Genomic DNA, 1,321 nt, shown 5'->3' with positions numbered 1-1,321 from the left:
TTACTTGCGATTCCTTCGCCAACTCCTTGGAGTTTGAGCTGGGCTACAGTAAGGCTCTTCGTTTGAAGAATGAGGCAGTCCCCACCCTTGCTCTTCCACGACTGAGCCCACCGACACTGCTGCCCCGCCAGCAGGACGATTTCAGGCGCCAATCTGAGGTGAGTGAGAATAATAACAACCTAAAACTGCTACTAATGTCATGTAAGTAGAATTTCGATAGTGCACGTTGAAATAGATTGTAGTAGTGTCTCAAACAATGCAGGATCTGGCGTGTAAATAAACTATGCACTGGGTGAGGCTTGTGGCTGCGTGTGCTCCAAAGAAAATGCCATGTTAGACCAATTTGAAAGTGTCAGTTCAGCATAAATTCTTTCATAAGTCATATATGTCAACGACCTTTGCAATAAAATTTGGGAAAAGTTGGGAAGTTGATGCTACGACGCTCTATGACTGACAAATACCAAGACACCAGAACAGTGTTTCCTTAACTTTGCGAAAGGAGTGATACAGCGCCCCCAATTTGACGCTGGTGGCCAAAAAGTGTACTGCATCTATATTTGCCATTGAGAATGAATAAGATAAGTAGGTCTCTCTCTGGCGGGCCAACCTAATTGTTCCGGCGTGCCAAATTTGGGCACCCCTGATCTATCGGATTCTACGGTGTTGGCATCAAAAGAGCAGAATCTCTTTGATGCCTTCACATAGCCTTTAGAGTGGAACAAGTATCAAACCTGAGCCCAAATATCAGCAACAGCACAACTTTACTCTCACTGTTATGAAGGACTTTATTTTTTTTTACTTTTGACATCTTTCACATTTGTTGTTCACCTTTGTATAGAGACATGAGTCCAAGTTTCTGAACAAAAAGCCACATCGATATATCTGCAAATGGATTCTGATCTTTAATGCTCATTTCTGTGCCTCACTTTATTGTGTTTTGTGAAATGGTTCTATTTTAGGACTGAAGTTTTTCTGGGTCACTTGCTTCGGAACTGTGGTTTTCACACCTTCAGTGTTTAGCTTCTGACGCTCATTGTTACCGAGAACTGTCACATCATCTGTAACGGAAAACAAAACCTTTCAAATACCAAGAATAATAAAACACTGCCTGAACAATATATTAGCTTTATTGCAAAAGTAAGATACAAGCTTATATTACGTGCAGTGAGGCCAGCAGCTGCATTCATGTTAGATAGGCCCAGTATTTACAAAGACATTCATCATAAAAAGGGTCAAAAAGTAACTTAAAAGTACTTGTGTGTGAAATTGTGCTAAATATGTGGCTTATTTCGATGGGGATGTTGGTTCAGAACGCTTTATC

The sequence above is a fragment of the Gobius niger genome (genome assembly GCF_951799975.1).
Source record: "Gobius niger genome assembly, chromosome: 21".
NCBI lineage: Eukaryota > Metazoa > Chordata > Actinopteri > Gobiiformes > Gobiidae > Gobius > Gobius niger.
This window is presented reverse-complemented; position numbering follows the sequence as displayed.